The sequence below is a fragment of the Microcebus murinus genome, chromosome 13 (genome assembly GCF_040939455.1).
Source record: "Microcebus murinus isolate Inina chromosome 13, M.murinus_Inina_mat1.0, whole genome shotgun sequence".
NCBI classification, from domain to species: Eukaryota; Metazoa; Chordata; class Mammalia; order Primates; family Cheirogaleidae; genus Microcebus; species Microcebus murinus.
This window is the reverse complement of record NC_134116.1, coordinates 1,660,045-1,681,429: the sequence shown is the minus strand read 5'-3', so window position 1 is coordinate 1,681,429 and position 21,385 is coordinate 1,660,045. Positions and strand designations below refer to the sequence as shown.

The window sequence follows — 21,385 nt, the reverse complement described above, 5'->3', positions numbered from 1 at the left end:
CGCTGGAATCCAATATCTAATCGCCAATTTTTAGCGAGTCCACACGCCAGGGTGGTCGGGGTCCAATGCAGCCCCGGCCAGGCCCAGGCCCCTTGGACTGGGCCACAGGAGGACACAGAGGAGGGTCCCGGCCCCCACGGTAGGTAGAGGTGCGGGCAGTTCTCCAAGGGCTTGGGTGTTTTCCAGAGGGAGGAGATGGAGGGGACTGATTTCTTCAGCGCCCCACAAACCACGCCACCCCACCCCACCCATGGGACACATCCCGAGAGAGAGAGAGACGCCCCATACACTGGCTCCCCTCCCCCGTGCGCTGTGCCCCAGCCCTGGCCCGGGGGAATAGGCGGCCGCCGGGCCACAGGGTGGGGGGCGCAGCTGAAAGGGGTTGTGGGGGAGGGCCGCCCCTGGCTGGGGTCAAAGGGCGAGCGCCCCGCCCCTCCCGCCCGTGCGCAGTCAGCGGCCCCGGCGCGCTGGGGGTGGGGGGCGGGGAGGTGAAGGAGGCCAGGCGAGGAGAGGAGGGGGGCTGGAAGGGCTCCACCTTGGCGGGTCCAGCCGTGGAGGCGCATCTTGTGTGAGTGTGAGTGAGTGAGTGCGTGTGAGTGTGAGTGTGTGTGTATACAGAGACAGCCCCCAACCCCGGCCCGCCGCTCCCTGCCCGCCCCGCCTGTCACCCCCGTCCCTCGGAGCCCGCGGGACCCGGCCGGCGAACTCAACAGGCCCGACCCGGCGCGGGGCCTGGGGCGGGAGGAGGCGGCGGGGAAGCGCAGAGAGGCTCGGCTTCTTGAGCGGGGCAGGGGCGCCCTCCGCCGTCCACGGCCACACCACCCCGAACGCGCCCGATCCCGTCTGGTCTCGGAAGCTAAGCAGGGTCGGGCCTGGTTAGAACTTGGATGGGAGACCGCCCGGGAATACCGGGTGCCGTAGGCTTCTTCTTTTTTTTTTTTTTTGCCTCTGGTTCTGTCGCGTTTCTGGGAGTGCGGGGGCGGCCCGGGGTGGGGGTGACCCCCACCCTCAGCGCCCGCCGGCCGCGGTGCCTGGCGCCCCAGCCCGCACCGTGGGGCCTCCTCTTGTCCCGAGCCGTGACACCGCCGCCACGCGGCAGCATGCGTGGCTTCTGGACTGTCAGGTCTCAGACCAAAGGTCTGCTCTGTGGGAGCCGACACGCTGGAGGAAACCTTGAGAGTCTGAGAGGGGAGGGAGTTCCAGAAGAAGGCCAGGATGTCATTTTGAGGGAGTATGTGACCAGAACTCCTCCCGTTGCTTTTGGGGTTCTATGGGCTACACGTAGGAATCTTTGGTGGTGGCACCTGATGTTCGGGGATCCGGAGTCACACCCAGACCTGCTCCACAGGCCTCCTTTTACTTTTCTCTTCGGATTCATTTTTTTTTTTTTTTTTTTTTTGAGACAGAGTCTCGGTTTGTTGCCCAGGCTAGAGTGAGTGCCGTGGCGTCAGCCTAGCTCACAGCAACTTCAAACTCCTGGGCTCGAGTGATCCTTCTGCCTCAGCCTCCCGGGTAGCTGGGACTGCAGGCATGCGCCACCATGCCCCGCTAATTTTTTATATATATATCAGTTGGCCAATTAATTTCTTTCTATTTATAGTAGAGACGGGGTCTCGCTCTTGCTCAGGCTGGTTTTGAACTCCTGACCTTGAGCAATCCGCCCGCCTCGGCCTCCCAAGAGCTAGGATTACAGGCGTGAGCCACAGCGCCCGGCCGGATTCATTATTTTTAAAAAGTGTCTCTTATCTCTATTATTGCATTTACTTTTCTCTCTCTTTTCAAGCAGATGATGGGAGTCCAAGTATTAAGGTGACATGTGTTGCCCGTGCCCCCCTCCCCCCCCCGTGTTCTTATTCATTTACCCCTCATGTTGTTCCAGCATATTGTGGGGGCACCAATGTTAAGGACGGGTGCGTTGCCCTCTCCCAGCCTCCCCCCTCGGGTCAGAGCTTCAAGTGCGCCCATCCCCCAGTCGGTGCGTACCCACCCCATTCCTAATGGATGTGTATGCCCATCCCCTCCCCCCACCCGCCCGACACCCACCCGAAGAAGGTGATTCCTCTGTGTCCACTTAGGTGTCCATCGGTTCGTACCCATTTGCTGGTGAGCGCGAGCACGTGGTGCTCGTGTGTCCATTCTTGGGATACTTGGCTTACTGGAACGGGTTCCAGCTCTGGCCAGGAGAACCACGAGAGGTGCCCCCTCACCGCTGCTCCTCATAGCCGAATAGCACTCCGTGGTGTCCACGCGCCACATTTTATTTACCCACTCGTGGGTCGATGGGCACTCGGGTGGCTTCCAGGTCTTTGCGATTGTGACTTGTGCCCTGACACTAACCCTAACCCTTACCCAGCCCGTCTCCTCCACGGCCCCTGCCTGACTGACTCCTTCCCGCCCGGCCTATCACCTGTCACCGTCCTCTGCCCCTGCCTGACACGCTCCTCCCCGCCCGGGCCGTCACCGTCCTCGGCCCCTGCCTGACGGGGCTCCTCCGTCGCCTGGGCCTTCCAAGGGCTTGGTGTGGACGCTGGTTCCAGGACGCCCTCCCAGGAACCCGGTAGCAGGGCGGCCGCAGCGTCTCGCGCAACCCAACCGTCCGCCGGCTGGCCGCCGTGGCTAAGTGGCCTGCGGGGGACGTGCTCCCGCTGTGCCGTGGGGGCCCAGCCTGGTGTCTTCTCTGAGGCCCCGCGGCTGCCGCTCCCCGCAAGGGGAGAGCCGCGGAGGTGGGGACCGCCTCCTCATGGGGACGTACACCCAGCTCTCCACGTCGGATTCCGGGGCTCTCTGTCCTGCCAGAAGGCCCAGCTGGCCTGCGGGTCCTCAGAGTGGCAAAAACATCCGAAAACTGAGATTGAGGGTCCGGTGGGTGTCTGCACTTTTGTGCTGGGCACCCCAGGGAGGCCCGGGGGCTGGCTGGACAACGCGGTCTGCTGGGCTGGGGGGGGGGGGTTTGGAGGAGCAACTGATGCCCTTTGCACTTTGGGTAGCAAGTGTCTGAGGTGTCTCTGGGCCCTGTGCCATGTGGGGGCGGGGGCGGAGGCGGGGTGGGAGGAGGAGGAGGAGGAGGAGGAGGAGGAGGAGGAGGAGGAGGAGGTGGGAAGGGCCGTGGCCTGCAGTCGTGTTCCCCGGGGTGGCACAGCATGTGGCTTCTTCCACGGGATGCTTGGCCTGGGCTCCCTGCACCTGGGCCTTTGGAGGACTGGCCCTGTGCTTGCCAACACTTCCTGCAGGGACCCAGAGCTGGGAGGTTGCATCTCTCAGCCCTGGGTCGGGCAGAGCCCCAGCGGGCCATGCCCACAACCTCTCTCAGCAGGGGTCCCCCAGAAGGCTCCTTTGGGACCAGGATTCTCTTGCGGGTGACTCTTTAAGGTCTGGCCCCTGGATGGAGGGGCACCAGGAGTAGAGGAGCAGGAAGGGGAAGGGGGTGGCCATGCGAGGGGACACTTTCAGGCCAAGTCCCAGCTTCAGTCTGATCCTCCTGGGAACCCCGGGGTGGACATCACACCTCCTGGTTGCCCCGCTCTGAGACAAGGAGCCGGGCTTCGCATTCCCACAGCAGCCAGTCGTGGGCTGAGGACACCTGGGGCGTTGGGAACTCCCTGGCTTCTCCTTTGTTTAACATCTGGAGCTGCTTGTGAATCGTGCCGCCACACACACCCGAGTGCAGGTGTCTTCTGCACAGACTGCGGGCCTCGCTCTTCTGAATGCCGCTAGCTCGCGACCCACCCACGGGTGAACCTGGTCAGGGTACTTTCTCTCAGGGGCAGACTCTGATCCGGGCGGGCTACCGGTGTCTCTGTTTGCTCCTTTCTTTCTTCCACTTCGGGAAAGGCTTCCTTACTGGGTGTGGAAATCTCCTATGCCTTTCCTCGCCTATTCTGTCAGCTCTAAAATTCTCTTTCGGTTGCCACCCTCACAGATGGATTAGGAAACTCTTTGCGGTGCACTCATTAGTGAAATGACCTCAATGACGCTGGAATCCAATATCTAATCGCCAATTTTTAGCGAGTCCACACGCCAGGGTGGTCGGGGTCCAATGCAGCCCCGGCCAGGCCCAGGCCCCTTGGACTGGGCCACAGGAGGACACAGAGGAGGGTCCCGGCCCCCACGGTAGGTAGAGGTGCGGGCAGTTCTCCAAGGGCTTGGGTGTTTTCCAGAGGGAGGAGATGGAGGGGACTGATTTCTTCAGCGCCCCACAAACCACGCCACCCCACCCCACCCATGGGACACATCCCGAGAGAGAGAGAGACGCCCCATACACTGGCTCCCCTCCCCCGTGCGCTGTGCCCCAGCCCTGGCCCGGGGGAATAGGCGGCCGCCGGGCCACAGGGTGGGGGGCGCAGCTGAAAGGGGTTGTGGGGGAGGGCCGCCCCTGGCTGGGGTCAAAGGGCGAGCGCCCCGCCCCTCCCGCCCGTGCGCAGTCAGCGGCCCCGGCGCGCTGGGGGTGGGGGGCGGGGAGGTGAAGGAGGCCAGGCGAGGAGAGGAGGGGGGCTGGAAGGGCTCCACCTTGGCGGGTCCAGCCGTGGAGGCGCATCTTGTGTGAGTGTGAGTGAGTGAGTGCGTGTGAGTGTGAGTGTGTGTGTATACAGAGACAGCCCCCAACCCCGGCCCGCCGCTCCCTGCCCGCCCCGCCTGTCACCCCCGTCCCTCGGAGCCCGCGGGACCCGGCCGGCGAACTCAACAGGCCCGACCCGGCGCGGGGCCTGGGGCGGGAGGAGGCGGCGGGGAAGCGCAGAGAGGCTCGGCTTCTTGAGCGGGGCAGGGGCGCCCTCCGCCGTCCACGGCCACACCACCCCGAACGCGCCCGATCCCGTCTGGTCTTGGAAGCTAAGCAGGGTCGGGCCTGGTTAGAACTTGGATGGGAGACCGCCCGGGAATACCGGGTGCCGTAGGCTTCTTCTTTTTTTTTTTTTTTGCCTCTGGTTCTGTCGCGTTTCTGGGAGTGCGGGGGCGGCCCGGGGTGGGGGTGACCCCCACCCTCAGCGCCCGCCGGCCGCGGTGCCTGGCGCCCCAGCCCGCACCGTGGGGCCTCCTCTTGTCCCGAGCCGTGACACCGCCGCCACGCGGCAGCATGCGTGGCTTCTGGACTGTCAGGTCTCAGACCAAAGGTCTGCTCTGTGGGAGCCGACACGCTGGAGGAAACCTTGAGAGTCTGAGAGGGGAGGGAGTTCCAGAAGAAGGCCAGGATGTCATTTTGAGGGAGTATGTGACCAGAACTCCTCCCGTTGCTTTTGGGGTTCTATGGGCTACACGTAGGAATCTTTGGTGGTGGCACCTGATGTTCGGGGATCCGGAGTCACACCCAGACCTGCTCCACAGGCCTCCTTTTACTTTTCTCTTCGGATTCATTTTTTTTTTTTTTTTTTTTTGAGACAGAGTCTCGGTTTGTTGCCCAGGCTAGAGTGAGTGCCGTGGCGTCAGCCTAGCTCACAGCAACTTCAAACTCCTGGGCTCGAGTGATCCTTCTGCCTCAGCCTCCCGGGTAGCTGGGACTGCAGGCATGCGCCACCATGCCCCGCTAATTTTTTATATATATATCAGTTGGCCAATTAATTTCTTTCTATTTATAGTAGAGACGGGGTCTCGCTCTTGCTCAGGCTGGTTTTGAACTCCTGACCTTGAGCAATCCGCCCGCCTCGGCCTCCCAAGAGCTAGGATTACAGGCGTGAGCCACAGCGCCCGGCCGGATTCATTATTTTTAAAAAGTGTCTCTTATCTCTATTATTGCATTTACTTTTCTCTCTCTTTTCAAGCAGATGATGGGAGTCCAAGTATTAAGGTGACATGTGTTGCCCGTGCCCCCCTCCCCCCCCCGTGTTCTTATTCATTTACCCCTCATGTTGTTCCAGCATATTGTGGGGGCACCAATGTTAAGGACGGGTGCGTTGCCCTCTCCCAGCCTCCCCCCTCGGGTCAGAGCTTCAAGTGCGCCCATCCCCCAGTCGGTGCGTACCCACCCCATTCCTAATGGATGTGTATGCCCATCCCCTCCCCCCACCCGCCCGACACCCACCCGAAGAAGGTGATTCCTCTGTGTCCACTTAGGTGTCCATCGGTTCGTACCCATTTGCTGGTGAGCGCGAGCACGTGGTGCTCGTGTGTCCATTCTTGGGATACTTGGCTTACTGGAACGGGTTCCAGCTCTGGCCAGGAGAACCACGAGAGGTGCCCCCTCACCGCTGCTCCTCATAGCCGAATAGCACTCCGTGGTGTCCACGCGCCACATTTTATTTACCCACTCGTGGGTCGATGGGCACTCGGGTGGCTTCCAGGTCTTTGCGATTGTGACTTGTGCCCTGACACTAACCCTAACCCTTACCCAGCCCGTCTCCTCCACGGCCCCTGCCTGACTGACTCCTTCCCGCCCGGCCTATCACCTGTCACCGTCCTCTGCCCCTGCCTGACACGCTCCTCCCCGCCCGGGCCGTCACCGTCCTCGGCCCCTGCCTGACGGGGCTCCTCCGTCGCCTGGGCCTTCCAAGGGCTTGGTGTGGACGCTGGTTCCAGGACGCCCTCCCAGGAACCCGGTAGCAGGGCGGCCGCAGCGTCTCGCGCAACCCAACCGTCCGCCGGCTGGCCGCCGTGGCTAAGTGGCCTGCGGGGGACGTGCTCCCGCTGTGCCGTGGGGGCCCAGCCTGGTGTCTTCTCTGAGGCCCCGCGGCTGCCGCTCCCCGCAAGGGGAGAGCCGCGGAGGTGGGGACCGCCTCCTCATGGGGACGTACACCCAGCTCTCCACGTCGGATTCCGGGGCTCTCTGTCCTGCCAGAAGGCCCAGCTGGCCTGCGGGTCCTCAGAGTGGCAAAAACATCCGAAAACTGAGATTGAGGGTCCGGTGGGTGTCTGCACTTTTGTGCTGGGCACCCCAGGGAGGCCCGGGGGCTGGCTGGACAACGCGGTCTGCTGGGCTGGGGGGGGGGGTTTGGAGGAGCAACTGATGCCCTTTGCACTTTGGGTAGCAAGTGTCTGAGGTGTCTCTGGGCCCTGTGCCATGTGGGGGCGGGGGCGGAGGCGGGGTGGGAGGAGGAGGAGGAGGAGGAGGAGGAGGAGGAGGTGGGAAGGGCCGTGGCCTGCAGTCGTGTTCCCCGGGGTGGCACAGCATGTGGCTTCTTCCACGGGATGCTTGGCCTGGGCTCCCTGCACCTGGGCCTTTGGAGGACTGGCCCTGTGCTTGCCAACACTTCCTGCAGGGACCCAGAGCTGGGAGGTTGCATCTCTCAGCCCTGGGTCGGGCAGAGCCCCAGCGGGCCATGCCCACAACCTCTCTCAGCAGGGGTCCCCCAGAAGGCTCCTTTGGGACCAGGATTCTCTTGCGGGTGACTCTTTAAGGTCTGGCCCCTGGATGGAGGGGCACCAGGAGTAGAGGAGCAGGAAGGGGAAGGGGGTGGCCATGCGAGGGGACACTTTCAGGCCAAGTCCCAGCTTCAGTCTGATCCTCCTGGGAACCCCGGGGTGGACATCACACCTCCTGGTTGCCCCGCTCTGAGACAAGGAGCCGGGCTTCGCATTCCCACAGCAGCCAGTCGTGGGCTGAGGACACCTGGGGCGTTGGGAACTCCCTGGCTTCTCCTTGGTTTAACATCTGGAGCTGCTTGTGAATCGTGCCGCCACACACACCCGAGTGCAGGTGTCTTCTGCACAGACTGCGGGCCTCGCTCTTCTGAATGCCGCTAGCTCGCGACCCACCCACGGGTGAACCTGGTCAGGGTACTTTCTCTCAGGGGCAGACTCTGATCCGGGCGGGCTACCGGTGTCTCTGTTTGCTCCTTTCTTTCTTCCACTTCGGGAAAGGCTTCCTTACTGGGTGTGGAAATCTCCTATGCCTTTCCTCGCCTATTCTGTCAGCTCTAAAATTCTCTTTCGGTTGCCACCCTCACAGATGGATTAGGAAACTCTTTGCGGTGCACTCATTAGTGAAATGACCTCAATGACGCTGGAATCCAATATCTAATCGCCAATTTTTAGCGAGTCCACACGCCAGGGTGGTCGGGGTCCAATGCAGCCCCGGCCAGGCCCAGGCCCCTTGGACTGGGCCACAGGAGGACACAGAGGAGGGTCCCGGCCCCCACGGTAGGTAGAGGTGCGGGCAGTTCTCCAAGGGCTTGGGTGTTTTCCAGAGGGAGGAGATGGAGGGGACTGATTTCTTCAGCGCCCCACAAACCACGCCACCCCACCCCACCCATGGGACACATCCCGAGAGAGAGAGAGACGCCCCATACACTGGCTCCCCTCCCCCGTGCGCTGTGCCCCAGCCCTGGCCCGGGGGAATAGGCGGCCGCCGGGCCACAGGGTGGGGGGCGCAGCTGAAAGGGGTTGTGGGGGAGGGCCGCCCCTGGCTGGGGTCAAAGGGCGAGCGCCCCGCCCCTCCCGCCCGTGCGCAGTCAGCGGCCCCGGCGCGCTGGGGGTGGGGGGCGGGGAGGTGAAGGAGGCCAGGCGAGGAGAGGAGGGGGGCTGGAAGGGCTCCACCTTGGCGGGTCCAGCCGTGGAGGCGCATCTTGTGTGAGTGTGAGTGAGTGAGTGCGTGTGAGTGTGAGTGTGTGTGTATACAGAGACAGCCCCCAACCCCGGCCCGCCGCTCCCTGCCCGCCCCGCCTGTCACCCCCGTCCCTCGGAGCCCGCGGGACCCGGCCGGCGAACTCAACAGGCCCGACCCGGCGCGGGGCCTGGGGCGGGAGGAGGCGGCGGGGAAGCGCAGAGAGGCTCGGCTTCTTGAGCGGGGCAGGGGCGCCCTCCGCCGTCCACGGCCACACCACCCCGAACGCGCCCGATCCCGTCTGGTCTCGGAAGCTAAGCAGGGTCGGGCCTGGTTAGAACTTGGATGGGAGACCGCCCGGGAATACCGGGTGCCGTAGGCTTCTTCTTTTTTTTTTTTTTTGCCTCTGGTTCTGTCGCGTTTCTGGGAGTGCGGGGGCGGCCCGGGGTGGGGGTGACCCCCACCCTCAGCGCCCGCCGGCCGCGGTGCCTGGCGCCCCAGCCCGCACCGTGGGGCCTCCTCTTGTCCCGAGCCGTGACACCGCCGCCACGCGGCAGCATGCGTGGCTTCTGGACTGTCAGGTCTCAGACCAAAGGTCTGCTCTGTGGGAGCCGACACGCTGGAGGAAACCTTGAGAGTCTGAGAGGGGAGGGAGTTCCAGAAGAAGGCCAGGATGTCATTTTGAGGGAGTATGTGACCAGAACTCCTCCCGTTGCTTTTGGGGTTCTATGGGCTACACGTAGGAATCTTTGGTGGTGGCACCTGATGTTCGGGGATCCGGAGTCACACCCAGACCTGCTCCACAGGCCTCCTTTTACTTTTCTCTTCGGATTCATTTTTTTTTTTTTTTTTTTTTTTGAGACAGAGTCTCGGTTTGTTGCCCAGGCTAGAGTGAGTGCCGTGGCGTCAGCCTAGCTCACAGCAACTTCAAACTCCTGGGCTCGAGTGATCCTTCTGCCTCAGCCTCCCGGGTAGCTGGGACTGCAGGCATGCGCCACCATGCCCCGCTAATTTTTTATATATATATCAGTTGGCCAATTAATTTCTTTCTATTTATAGTAGAGACGGGGTCTCGCTCTTGCTCAGGCTGGTTTTGAACTCCTGACCTTGAGCAATCCGCCCGCCTCGGCCTCCCAAGAGCTAGGATTACAGGCGTGAGCCACAGCGCCCGGCCGGATTCATTATTTTTAAAAAGTGTCTCTTATCTCTATTATTGCATTTACTTTTCTCTCTCTTTTCAAGCAGATGATGGGAGTCCAAGTATTAAGGTGACATGTGTTGCCCGTGCCCCCCTCCCCCCCCCCGTGTTCTTATTCATTTACCCCTCATGTTGTTCCAGCATATTGTGGGGGCACCAATGTTAAGGACGGGTGCGTTGCCCTCTCCCAGCCTCCCCCCTCGGGTCAGAGCTTCAAGTGCGCCCATCCCCCAGTCGGTGCGTACCCACCCCATTCCTAATGGATGTGTATGCCCATCCCCTCCCCCCACCCGCCCGACACCCACCCGAAGAAGGTGATTCCTCTGTGTCCACTTAGGTGTCCATCGGTTCGTACCCATTTGCTGGTGAGCGCGAGCACGTGGTGCTCGTGTGTCCATTCTTGGGATACTTGGCTTACTGGAACGGGTTCCAGCTCTGGCCAGGAGAACCACGAGAGGTGCCCCCTCACCGCTGCTCCTCATAGCCGAATAGCACTCCGTGGTGTCCACGCGCCACATTTTATTTACCCACTCGTGGGTCGATGGGCACTCGGGTGGCTTCCAGGTCTTTGCGATTGTGACTTGTGCCCTGACACTAACCCTAACCCTTACCCAGCCCGTCTCCTCCACGGCCCCTGCCTGACTGACTCCTTCCCGCCCGGCCTATCACCTGTCACCGTCCTCTGCCCCTGCCTGACACGCTCCTCCCCGCCCGGGCCGTCACCGTCCTCGGCCCCTGCCTGACGGGGCTCCTCCGTCGCCTGGGCCTTCCAAGGGCTTGGTGTGGACGCTGGTTCCAGGACGCCCTCCCAGGAACCCGGTAGCAGGGCGGCCGCAGCGTCTCGCGCAACCCAACCGTCCGCCGGCTGGCCGCCGTGGCTAAGTGGCCTGCGGGGGACGTGCTCCCGCTGTGCCGTGGGGGCCCAGCCTGGTGTCTTCTCTGAGGCCCCGCGGCTGCCGCTCCCCGCAAGGGGAGAGCCGCGGAGGTGGGGACCGCCTCCTCATGGGGACGTACACCCAGCTCTCCACGTCGGATTCCGGGGCTCTCTGTCCTGCCAGAAGGCCCAGCTGGCCTGCGGGTCCTCAGAGTGGCAAAAACATCCGAAAACTGAGATTGAGGGTCCGGTGGGTGTCTGCACTTTTGTGCTGGGCACCCCAGGGAGGCCCGGGGGCTGGCTGGACAACGCGGTCTGCTGGGCTGGGGGGGGGGGTTTGGAGGAGCAACTGATGCCCTTTGCACTTTGGGTAGCAAGTGTCTGAGGTGTCTCTGGGCCCTGTGCCATGTGGGGGCGGGGGCGGAGGCGGGGTGGGAGGAGGAGGAGGAGGAGGAGGAGGAGGAGGAGGAGGAGGAGGAGGAGGAGGAGGTGGGAAGGGCCGTGGCCTGCAGTCGTGTTCCCCGGGGTGGCACAGCATGTGGCTTCTTCCACGGGATGCTTGGCCTGGGCTCCCTGCACCTGGGCCTTTGGAGGACTGGCCCTGTGCTTGCCAACACTTCCTGCAGGGACCCAGAGCTGGGAGGTTGCATCTCTCAGCCCTGGGTCGGGCAGAGCCCCAGCGGGCCATGCCCACAACCTCTCTCAGCAGGGGTCCCCCAGAAGGCTCCTTTGGGACCAGGATTCTCTTGCGGGTGACTCTTTAAGGTCTGGCCCCTGGATGGAGGGGCACCAGGAGTAGAGGAGCAGGAAGGGGAAGGGGGTGGCCATGCGAGGGGACACTTTCAGGCCAAGTCCCAGCTTCAGTCTGATCCTCCTGGGAACCCCGGGGTGGACATCACACCTCCTGGTTGCCCCGCTCTGAGACAAGGAGCCGGGCTTCGCATTCCCACAGCAGCCAGTCGTGGGCTGAGGACACCTGGGGCGTTGGGAACTCCCTGGCTTCTCCTTGGTTTAACATCTGGAGCTGCTTGTGAATCGTGCCGCCACACACACCCGAGTGCAGGTGTCTTCTGCACAGACTGCGGGCCTCGCTCTTCTGAATGCCGCTAGCTCGCGACCCACCCACGGGTGAACCTGGTCAGGGTACTTTCTCTCAGGGGCAGACTCTGATCCGGGCGGGCTACCGGTGTCTCTGTTTGCTCCTTTCTTTCTTCCACTTCGGGAAAGGCTTCCTTACTGGGTGTGGAAATCTCCTATGCCTTTCCTCGCCTATTCTGTCAGCTCTAAAATTCTCTTTCGGTTGCCACCCTCACAGATGGATTAGGAAACTCTTTGCGGTGCACTCATTAGTGAAATGACCTCAATGACGCTGGAATCCAATATCTAATCGCCAATTTTTAGCGAGTCCACACGCCAGGGTGGTCGGGGTCCAATGCAGCCCCGGCCAGGCCCAGGCCCCTTGGACTGGGCCACAGGAGGACACAGAGGAGGGTCCCGGCCCCCACGGTAGGTAGAGGTGCGGGCAGTTCTCCAAGGGCTTGGGTGTTTTCCAGAGGGAGGAGATGGAGGGGACTGATTTCTTCAGCGCCCCACAAACCACGCCACCCCACCCCACCCATGGGACACATCCCGAGAGAGAGAGAGACGCCCCATACACTGGCTCCCCTCCCCCGTGCGCTGTGCCCCAGCCCTGGCCCGGGGGAATAGGCGGCCGCCGGGCCACAGGGTGGGGGGCGCAGCTGAAAGGGGTTGTGGGGGAGGGCCGCCCCTGGCTGGGGTCAAAGGGCGAGCGCCCCGCCCCTCCCGCCCGTGCGCAGTCAGCGGCCCCGGCGCGCTGGGGGTGGGGGGCGGGGAGGTGAAGGAGGCCAGGCGAGGAGAGGAGGGGGGCTGGAAGGGCTCCACCTTGGCGGGTCCAGCCGTGGAGGCGCATCTTGTGTGAGTGTGAGTGAGTGAGTGCGTGTGAGTGTGAGTGTGTGTGTATACAGAGACAGCCCCCAACCCCGGCCCGCCGCTCCCTGCCCGCCCCGCCTGTCACCCCCGTCCCTCGGAGCCCGCGGGACCCGGCCGGCGAACTCAACAGGCCCGACCCGGCGCGGGGCCTGGGGCGGGAGGAGGCGGCGGGGAAGCGCAGAGAGGCTCGGCTTCTTGAGCGGGGCAGGGGCGCCCTCCGCCGTCCACGGCCACACCACCCCGAACGCGCCCGATCCCGTCTGGTCTCGGAAGCTAAGCAGGGTCGGGCCTGGTTAGAACTTGGATGGGAGACCGCCCGGGAATACCGGGTGCCGTAGGCTTCTTCTTTTTTTTTTTTTTTGCCTCTGGTTCTGTCGCGTTTCTGGGAGTGCGGGGGCGGCCCGGGGTGGGGGTGACCCCCACCCTCAGCGCCCGCCGGCCGCGGTGCCTGGCGCCCCAGCCCGCACCGTGGGGCCTCCTCTTGTCCCGAGCCGTGACACCGCCGCCACGCGGCAGCATGCGTGGCTTCTGGACTGTCAGGTCTCAGACCAAAGGTCTGCTCTGTGGGAGCCGACACGCTGGAGGAAACCTTGAGAGTCTGAGAGGGGAGGGAGTTCCAGAAGAAGGCCAGGATGTCATTTTGAGGGAGTATGTGACCAGAACTCCTCCCGTTGCTTTTGGGGTTCTATGGGCTACACGTAGGAATCTTTGGTGGTGGCACCTGATGTTCGGGGATCCGGAGTCACACCCAGACCTGCTCCACAGGCCTCCTTTTACTTTTCTCTTCGGATTCATTTTTTTTTTTTTTTTTTTTTTTGAGACAGAGTCTCGGTTTGTTGCCCAGGCTAGAGTGAGTGCCGTGGCGTCAGCCTAGCTCACAGCAACTTCAAACTCCTGGGCTCGAGTGATCCTTCTGCCTCAGCCTCCCGGGTAGCTGGGACTGCAGGCATGCGCCACCATGCCCCGCTAATTTTTTATATATATATCAGTTGGCCAATTAATTTCTTTCTATTTATAGTAGAGACGGGGTCTCGCTCTTGCTCAGGCTGGTTTTGAACTCCTGACCTTGAGCAATCCGCCCGCCTCGGCCTCCCAAGAGCTAGGATTACAGGCGTGAGCCACAGCGCCCGGCCGGATTCATTATTTTTAAAAAGTGTCTCTTATCTCTATTATTGCATTTACTTTTCTCTCTCTTTTCAAGCAGATGATGGGAGTCCAAGTATTAAGGTGACATGTGTTGCCCGTGCCCCCCTCCCCCCCCCCGTGTTCTTATTCATTTACCCCTCATGTTGTTCCAGCATATTGTGGGGGCACCAATGTTAAGGACGGGTGCGTTGCCCTCTCCCAGCCTCCCCCCTCGGGTCAGAGCTTCAAGTGCGCCCATCCCCCAGTCGGTGCGTACCCACCCCATTCCTAATGGATGTGTATGCCCATCCCCTCCCCCCACCCGCCCGACACCCACCCGAAGAAGGTGATTCCTCTGTGTCCACTTAGGTGTCCATCGGTTCGTACCCATTTGCTGGTGAGCGCGAGCACGTGGTGCTCGTGTGTCCATTCTTGGGATACTTGGCTTACTGGAACGGGTTCCAGCTCTGGCCAGGAGAACCACGAGAGGTGCCCCCTCACCGCTGCTCCTCATAGCCGAATAGCACTCCGTGGTGTCCACGCGCCACATTTTATTTACCCACTCGTGGGTCGATGGGCACTCGGGTGGCTTCCAGGTCTTTGCGATTGTGACTTGTGCCCTGACACTAACCCTAACCCTTACCCAGCCCGTCTCCTCCACGGCCCCTGCCTGACTGACTCCTTCCCGCCCGGCCTATCACCTGTCACCGTCCTCTGCCCCTGCCTGACACGCTCCTCCCCGCCCGGGCCGTCACCGTCCTCGGCCCCTGCCTGACGGGGCTCCTCCGTCGCCTGGGCCTTCCAAGGGCTTGGTGTGGACGCTGGTTCCAGGACGCCCTCCCAGGAACCCGGTAGCAGGGCGGCCGCAGCGTCTCGCGCAACCCAACCGTCCGCCGGCTGGCCGCCGTGGCTAAGTGGCCTGCGGGGGACGTGCTCCCGCTGTGCCGTGGGGGCCCAGCCTGGTGTCTTCTCTGAGGCCCCGCGGCTGCCGCTCCCCGCAAGGGGAGAGCCGCGGAGGTGGGGACCGCCTCCTCATGGGGACGTACACCCAGCTCTCCACGTCGGATTCCGGGGCTCTCTGTCCTGCCAGAAGGCCCAGCTGGCCTGCGGGTCCTCAGAGTGGCAAAAACATCCGAAAACTGAGATTGAGGGTCCGGTGGGTGTCTGCACTTTTGTGCTGGGCACCCCAGGGAGGCCCGGGGGCTGGCTGGACAACGCGGTCTGCTGGGCTGGGGGGGGGGGTTTGGAGGAGCAACTGATGCCCTTTGCACTTTGGGTAGCAAGTGTCTGAGGTGTCTCTGGGCCCTGTGCCATGTGGGGGCGGGGGCGGAGGCGGGGTGGGAGGAGGAGGAGGAGGAGGAGGAGGAGGAGGAGGAGGAGGAGGAGGAGGAGGAGGTGGGAAGGGCCGTGGCCTGCAGTCGTGTTCCCCGGGGTGGCACAGCATGTGGCTTCTTCCACGGGATGCTTGGCCTGGGCTCCCTGCACCTGGGCCTTTGGAGGACTGGCCCTGTGCTTGCCAACACTTCCTGCAGGGACCCAGAGCTGGGAGGTTGCATCTCTCAGCCCTGGGTCGGGCAGAGCCCCAGCGGGCCATGCCCACAACCTCTCTCAGCAGGGGTCCCCCAGAAGGCTCCTTTGGGACCAGGATTCTCTTGCGGGTGACTCTTTAAGGTCTGGCCCCTGGATGGAGGGGCACCAGGAGTAGAGGAGCAGGAAGGGGAAGGGGGTGGCCATGCGAGGGGACACTTTCAGGCCAAGTCCCAGCTTCAGTCTGATCCTCCTGGGAACCCCGGGGTGGACATCACACCTCCTGGTTGCCCCGCTCTGAGACAAGGAGCCGGGCTTCGCATTCCCACAGCAGCCAGTCGTGGGCTGAGGACACCTGGGGCGTTGGGAACTCCCTGGCTTCTCCTTGGTTTAACATCTGGAGCTGCTTGTGAATCGTGCCGCCACACACACCCGAGTGCAGGTGTCTTCTGCACAGACTGCGGGCCTCGCTCTTCTGAATGCCGCTAGCTCGCGACCCACCCACGGGTGAACCTGGTCAGGGTACTTTCTCTCAGGGGCAGACTCTGATCCGGGCGGGCTACCGGTGTCTCTGTTTGCTCCTTTCTTTCTTCCACTTCGGGAAAGGCTTCCTTACTGGGTGTGGAAATCTCCTATGCCTTTCCTCGCCTATTCTGTCAGCTCTAAAATTCTCTTTCGGTTGCCACCCTCACAGATGGATTAGGAAACTCTTTGCGGTGCACTCATTAGTGAAATGACCTCAATGACGCTGGAATCCAATATCTAATCGCCAATTTTTAGCGAGTCCACACGCCAGGGTGGTCGGGGTCCAATGCAGCCCCGGCCAGGCCCAGGCCCCTTGGACTGGGCCACAGGAGGACACAGAGGAGGGTCCCGGCCCCCACGGTAGGTAGAGGTGCGGGCAGTTCTCCAAGGGCTTGGGTGTTTTCCAGAGGGAGGAGATGGAGGGGACTGATTTCTTCAGCGCCCCACAAACCACGCCACCCCACCCCACCCATGGGACACATCCCGAGAGAGAGAGAGACGCCCCATACACTGGCTCCCCTCCCCCGTGCGCTGTGCCCCAGCCCTGGCCCGGGGGAATAGGCGGCCGCCGGGCCACAGGGTGGGGGGCGCAGCTGAAAGGGGTTGTGGGGGAGGGCCGCCCCTGGCTGGGGTCAAAGGGTGAGCGCCCCGCCCCTCCCGCCCGTGCGCAGTCAGCGGCCCCGGCGCGCTGGGGGTGGGGGGCGGGGAGGTGAAGGAGGCCAGGCGAGGAGAGGAGGGGGGCTGGAAGGGCTCCACCTTGGCGGGTCCAGCCGTGGAGGCGCATCTTGTGTGAGTGTGAGTGAGTGAGTGCGTGTGAGTGTGAGTGTGTGTGTATACAGAGACAGCCCCCAACCCCGGCCCGCCGCTCCCTGCCCGCCCCGCCTGTCACCCCCGTCCCTCGGAGCCCGCGGGACGCGGCCGGCGAACTCAACAGGCCCGACCCGGCGCGGGGCCTGGGGCGGGAGGAGGCGGCGGGGAAGCGCAGAGAGGCTCGGCTTCTTGAGCGGGGCAGGGGCGCCCTCCGCCGTCCACGGCCACACCACCCCGAACGCGCCCGATCCCGTCTGGTCTCGGAAGCTAAGCAGGGTCGGGCCTGGTTAGAACTTGGATGGGAGACCGCCCGGGAATACCGGGTGCCGTAGGCTTCTTCTTTTTTTTTTTTTTTGCCTCTGGTTCTGTCGCGTTTCTGGGAGTGCGGGGGCGGCCCGGGGTGGGGGTGACCCCCACCCTCAGCGCCCGCCGGCCGCGGTGCCTGGCGCCCCAGCCCGCACCGTGGGGCCTCCTCTTGTCCCGAGCCGTGACACCGCCGCCACGCGGCAGCATGCGTGGCTTCTGGACTGTCAGGTCTCAGACCAAAGGTCTGCTCTGTGGGAGCCGACACGCTGGAGGAAACCTTGAGAGTCTGAGAGGGGAGGGAGTTCCAGAAGAAGGCCAGGATGTCATTTTGAGGGAGTATGTGACCAGAACTCCTCCCGTTGCTTTTGGGGTTCTATGGGCTACACGTAGGAATCTTTGGTGGTGGCACCTGATGTTCGGGGATCCGGAGTCACACCCAGACCTGCTCCACAGGCCTCCTTTTACTTTTCTCTTCGGATTCATTTTTTTTTTTTTTTTTTTTGAGACAGAGTCTCGGTTTGTTGCCCAGGCTAGAGTGAGTGCCGTGGCGTCAGCCTAGCTCACAGCAACTTCAAACTCCTGGGCTCGAGTGATCCTTCTGCCTCAGCCTCCCGGGTAGCTGGGACTGCAGGCATGCGCCACCATGCCCCGCTAATTTTTTATATATATATCAGTTGGCCAATTAATTTCTTTCTATTTATAGTAGAGACGGGGTCTCGCTCTTGCTCAGGCTGGTTTTGAACTCCTGACCTTGAGCAATCCGCCCGCCTCGGCCTCCCAAGAGCTAGGATTACAGGCGTGAGCCACAGCGCCCGGCCGGATTCATTATTTTTAAAAAGTGTCTCTTATCTCTATTATTGCATTTACTTTTCTCTCTCTTTTCAAGCAGATGATGGGAGTCCAAGTATTAAGGTGACATGTGTTGCCCGTGCCCCCCTCCCCCCCCCGTGTTCTTATTCATTTACCCCTCATGTTGTTCCAGCATATTGTGGGGGCACCAATGTTAAGGACGGGTGCGTTGCCCTCTCCCAGCCTCCCCCCTCGGGTCAGAGCTTCAAGTGCGCCCATCCCCCAGTCGGTGCGTACCCACCCCATTCCTAATGGATGTGTATGCCCATCCCCTCCCCCCACCCGCCCGACACCCACCCGAAGAAGGTGATTCCTCTGTGTCCACTTAGGTGTCCATCGGTTCGTACCCATTTGCTGGTGAGCGCGAGCACGTGGTGCTCGTGTGTCCATTCTTGGGATACTTGGCTTACTGGAACGGGTTCCAGCTCTGGCCAGGAGAACCACGAGAGGTGCCCCCTCACCGCTGCTCCTCATAGCCGAATAGCACTCCGTGGTGTCCACGCGCCACATTTTATTTACCCACTCGTGGGTCGATGGGCACTCGGGTGGCTTCCAGGTCTTTGCGATTGTGACTTGTGCCCTGACACTAACCCTAACCCTTACCCAGCCCGTCTCCTCCACGGCCCCTGCCTGACTGACTCCTTCCCGCCCGGCCTATCACCTGTCACCGTCCTCTGCCCCTGCCTGACACGCTCCTCCCCGCCCGGGCCGTCACCGTCCTCGGCCCCTGCCTGACGGGGCTCCTCCGTCGCCTGGGCCTTCCAAGGGCTTGGTGTGGACGCTGGTTCCAGGACGCCCTCCCAGGAACCCGGTAGCAGGGCGGCCGCAGCGTCTCGCGCAACCCAACCGTCCGCCGGCTGGCCGCCGTGGCTAAGTGGCCTGCGGGGGACGTGCTCCCGCTGTGCCGTGGGGGCCCAGCCTGGTGTCTTCTCTGAGGCCCCGCGGCTGCCGCTCCCCGCAAGGGGAGAGCCGCGGAGGTGGGGACCGCCTCCTCATGGGGACGTACACCCAGCTCTCCACGTCGGATTCCGGGGCTCTCTGTCCTGCCAGAAGGCCCAGCTGGCCTGCGGGTCCTCAGAGTGGCAAAAACATCCGAAAACTGAGATTGAGGGTCCGGTGGGTGTCTGCACTTTTGTGCTGGGCACCCCAGGGAGGCCCGGGAGCTGGCTGGACAACGCGGTCTGCTGGGCTGGGGGGGGGGGGTTTGGAGGAGCAACTGATGCCCTTTGCACTTTGGGTAGCAAGTGTCTGAGGTGTCTCTGGGCCCTGTGCCATGTGGGGGCGGGGGCGGAGGCGGGGTGGGAGGAGGAGGAGGAGGAGGAGGAGGAGGAGGAGGAGGAGGAGGAGGTGGGAAGGGCCGTGGCCTGCAGTCGTGTTCCCCGGGGTGGCACAGCATGTGGCTTCTTCCACGGGATGCTTGGCCTGGGCTCCCTGCACCTGGGCCTTTGGAGGACTGGCCCTGTGCTTGCCAACACTTCCTGCAGGGACCCAGAGCTGGGAGGTTGCATCTCTCAGCCCTGGGTCGGGCAGAGCCCCAGCGGGCCATGCCCACAACCTCTCTCAGCAGGGGTCCCCCAGAAGGCTCCTTTGGGACCAGGATTCTCTTGCGGGTGACTCTTTAAGGTCTGGCCCCTGGATGGAGGGGCACCAGGAGTAGAGGAGCAGGAAGGGGAAGGGGGTGGCCATGCGAGGGGACACTTTCAGGCCAAGTCCCAGCTTCAGTCTGATCCTCCTGGGAACCCCGGGGTGGACATCACACCTCCTGGTTGCCCCGCTCTGAGACAAGGAGCCGGGCTTCGCATTCCCACAGCAGCCAGTCGTGGGCTGAGGACACCTGGGGCGTTGGGAACTCCCTGGCTTCTCCTTGGTTTAACATCTGGAGCTGCTTGTGAATCGTGCCGCCACACACACCCGAGTGCAGGTGTCTTCTGCACAGACTGCGGGCCTCGCTCTTCTGAATGCCGCTAGCTCGCGACCCACCCACGGGTGAACCTGGTCAGGGTACTTTCTCTCAGGGGCAGACTCTGATCCGGGCGGGCTACCGGTGTCTCTGTTTGCTCCTTTCTTTCTTCCACTTCGGGAAAGGCTTCCTTACTGGGTGTGGAAATCTCCTATGCCTTTCCTCGCCTATTCTGTCAGCTCTAAAATTCTCTTTCGGTTGCCACCCTCACAGATGGATTAGGAAACTCTTTGCGGTGCACTCATTAGTGAAATGACCTCAATGACGCTGGAATCCAATATCTAATCGCCAATTTTTAGCGAGTCCACACGCCAGGGTGGTCGGGGTCCAATGCAGCCCCGGCCAGGCCCAGGCCCCTTGGACTGGGCCACAGGAGGACACAGAGGAGGGTCCCGGCCCCCACGGTAGGTAGAGGTGCGGGCAGTTCTCCAAGGGCTTGGGTGTTTTCCAGAGGGAGGAGATGGAGGGGACTGATTTCTTCAGCGCCCCACAAACCACGCCACCCCACCCCACCCATGGGACACATCCCGAGAGAGAGAGAGACGCCCCATACACTGGCTCCCCTCCCCCGTGCGCTGTGCCCCAGCCCTGGCCCGGGGGAATAGGCGGCCGCCGGGCCACAGGGTGGGGGGCGCAGCTGAAAGGGGTTGTGGGGGAGGGCCGCCCCTGGCTGGGGTCAAAGGGCGAGCGCCCCGCCCCTCCCGCCCGTGCGCAGTCAGCGGCCCCGGCGCGCTGGGGGTGGGGGGCGGGGAGGTGAAGGAGGCCAGGCGAGGAGAGGAGGGGGGCTGGAAGGGCTCCACCTTGGCGGGTCCAGCCGTGGAGGCGCATCTTGTGTGAGTGTGAGTGAGTGAGTGCGTGTGAGTGTGAGTGTGTGTGTATACAGAGACAGCCCCCAACCCCGGCCCGCCGCTCCCTGCCCGCCCCGCCTGTCACCCCCGTCCCTCGGAGCCCGCGGGACCCGGCCGGCGAACTCAACAGGCCCGACCCGGCGCGGGGCCTGGGGCGGGAGGAGGCGGCGGGGAAGCGCAGAGAGGCTCGGCTTCTTGAGCGGGGCAGGGGCGCCCTCCGCCGTCCACGGCCACACCACCCCGAACGCGCCCGATCCCGTCTGGTCTCGGAAGCTAAGCAGGGTCGGGCCTGGTTAGAACTTGGATGGGAGACCGCCCGGGAATACCGGGTGCCGTAGGCTTCTTCTTTTTTTTTTTTTTTGCCTCTGGTTCTGTCGCGTTTCTGGGAGTGCGGGGGCGGCCCGGGGTGGGGGTGACCCCCACCCTCAGCGCCCGCCGGCCGCGGTGCCTGGCGCCCCAGCCCGCACCGTGGGGCCTCCTCTTGTCCCGAGCCGTGACACCGCCGCCACGCGGCAGCATGCGTGGCTTCTGGACTGTCAGGTCTCAGACCAAAGGTCTGCTCTGTGGGAGCCGACACGCTGGAGGAAACCTTGAGAGTCTGAGAGGGGAGGGAGTTCCAGAAGAAGGCCAGGATGTCATTTTGAGGGAGTATGTGACCAGAACTCCTCCCGTTGCTTTTGGGGTTCTATGGGCTACACGTAGGAATCTTTGGTGGTGGCACCTGATGTTCGGGGATCCGGAGTCACACCCAGACCTGCTCCACAGGCCTCCTTTTACTTTTCTCTTCGGATTCATTTTTTTTTTTTTTTTTTTTTGAGACAGAGTCTCGGTTTGTTGCCCAGGCTAGAGTGAGTGCCGTGGCGTCAGCCTAGCTCACAGCAACTTCAAACTCCTGGGCTCGAGTGATCCTTCTGCCTCAGCCTCCCGGGTAGCTGGGACTGCA

General features: G+C 62.9%; 6 pseudogenes; all 6 read left to right on the top strand.

Moving 5' to 3' along the window:
• Positions 1–805: 805 nt before the first annotated feature.
• Positions 806–924, top strand: LOC142875138 (uncharacterized; annotated as a pseudogene).
• Positions 925–4,776: 3,852 nt separating this feature from the next.
• Positions 4,777–4,895, top strand: LOC142875215 (uncharacterized; annotated as a pseudogene).
• Positions 4,896–8,733: 3,838 nt separating this feature from the next.
• Positions 8,734–8,852, top strand: LOC142875137 (uncharacterized; annotated as a pseudogene).
• Positions 8,853–12,714: 3,862 nt separating this feature from the next.
• Positions 12,715–12,833, top strand: LOC142875136 (uncharacterized; annotated as a pseudogene).
• Positions 12,834–16,695: 3,862 nt separating this feature from the next.
• LOC142875134 (uncharacterized) lies at positions 16,696–16,814 on the top strand (annotated as a pseudogene).
• A 3,850-nt stretch (positions 16,815–20,664) lies between these two features.
• LOC142875133 (uncharacterized) lies at positions 20,665–20,783 on the top strand (annotated as a pseudogene).
• The last annotated feature ends 602 nt before the right edge of the window (positions 20,784–21,385 follow it).